This window comes from Capra hircus, chromosome 19 (genome assembly GCF_001704415.2).
Source record: "Capra hircus breed San Clemente chromosome 19, ASM170441v1, whole genome shotgun sequence".
In the NCBI taxonomy this organism is placed as follows: domain Eukaryota; kingdom Metazoa; phylum Chordata; class Mammalia; order Artiodactyla; family Bovidae; genus Capra; species Capra hircus.
Window position 1 is genome coordinate 13817912 of NC_030826.1, and position 1960 is coordinate 13819871.

General features: G+C 52.4%; 1 pseudogene; it reads right to left on the reverse strand.

Moving 5' to 3' along the window:
• LOC102169698 lies at positions 851–1574 on the reverse strand (annotated as a pseudogene).

A 1960-nucleotide genomic window follows, 5' to 3' on the forward strand; every position in this document is an offset into this window, starting at 1 on the left:
GAAATCTCCACCCCTTCCCAAAAATAGCTGGGGTAATCTCCCACTCATTAGCATATGAAATTACCCAGCCTATAAAAACTAACCTGCCACACTCACCCTCTGTGATGACGCACACTCTGCCCGTGGAGTGTGCGCCTCTCTAAATCTGAATAAGTCAACCACTTACTTATCACTTTGTCTCTCACTGAATTCTTTCTGCAATGAGACATCAAGTACCTGAAACCAGGAACAAGGTGGGGTTTTGGCTGGGTTTGAGTCCCAGTCATGTGGGTTCAAGTCCCAAGATTTTGGCCGGGTTCAAGTCCTGGCTGTTGGGACCAGCCCAACAACAAACTGACCTGAGGGAGTGGTGCCACAGAAGAATAAGGAAAAATAAGACTCAAATAAAAGTGGGGATCAGGGGGCTGATGCCATTGACAGGTAAATCCCAGATCCTAATCCTTGCATGTCTTTTATTGCTAACATCTACTTCCTTGTTAGTGCTCTAGAGATATCTGTTGTTTACAATCTCAGATCAGAGATAAAGATATACAATGCACAGTCCTCAATGTCATTTCTCAGCAACTCCCTCAAGGCTCTGATTATGAGAACAGTTACTAATGGTTTTCCATCAGTCACATCAATATGTCAACATCTTGTTTTCAAGATGTCTTTCTTTTTTTTGTTTGTTTAGATGTGAAAATCACATTTTAATAGTAACAGGAACACGCAGCACCTCCTGGGCTGGAGGGTCCAGACAAGAACACTAAGCACAAGCCTCCCAGGTACCAAAGCTGCTTCCCTCACAGCTCTGTTGTGACAAAGGTCAGACACACCCCAGGTCTCCCTCAAGGAGGGCCCGCCCCCCCCCCCAGGCCCTGGCTCCTTACACAAGGTCACATGGACACTGCAGGTTTATTGTAAGTTGCCAACAGCACTTTATTTTTTCAACATCCTGTTCTGCGGCTTCCTTGGCTCTTTTGGCCCGTATACCGAAGAGCCGGGTGTTGGCACGGGCAATGCGGAGACTGGCAAATGCCTTAAAGTTCTTCCCCTCCTCTGTGATGACTCTGGCTTTCTCCTTCTTATAGACGTCCGTATGAGCATAACAGGTCCGGTCAGCTGAGTGGCCAGTTTGAGCTCTTCAGCAGAGCTGTCTCCCTTCTTGGGGGCCGAGGGCTTCCTGGGGAACAGGATAAGTTTGGAGCAGTACTCCTTGAGCCGCTGAGCGTTGGCCTGCCGGGACTCCGTGCACTTGTTCCGCCGCCTCGGGTCCACCGAGATCCCAAAGGTCCGGGCCACCTTCTTGTGGATGCCGGCCACCCTAAGCTCCTCCAGGCTGAAGCCCCTGCCGGCACGAACCTTCCTGTGGTCCCTGACCGCTGGGCCTCTCACCACCGGCCGGAGAGGACCGGACGCGGGGCGCGGGGGCGGCGCGCCTTGGCCTGCCCGGCCTTGCGTCTACGGATCTTGCCAGCTGGCTGGTTGAACCACGTGGCCACGCGCCGCTGCCAGTCCTTGTGGAAGTGGGGCTTCAGGATCATGCCATTCCGGCTAGGCGCCACGGCTGCGGCCGGAAGGCCTCCTCCGAGGGCTCACGGCTGGGAATAAAAAAGCCACGATGTCTTTCCACGATGTGCATTTTACTGCTCCCAGCCCTTTGACTGGAGGTGATGAGAAAGCCGTTCTTATTTTTCAAAGAAGTCCTGTTAATTATAGTACAGGCCTGTGCACAGCATATTCCCTACACTGGCCACATGGGTTCACGTGCCAAACAGGATTTTGGTGGAGTTCGAGTCCCAGCTTACGGGTTCAAGTCCCAATCTGAGGTAAACAGTTTCACCGCCAGGACGCCCCAATCACCTTGAGCGTTTTGAGGGCAGGTCCTACAGCTCTGTGTTGATGGTGGGGAGGATAACAGGCTGGAACCCCAGCATTCACATCCTGCTGCTGAGTGGACTCTCCTTTGAGGCTGTGAGTT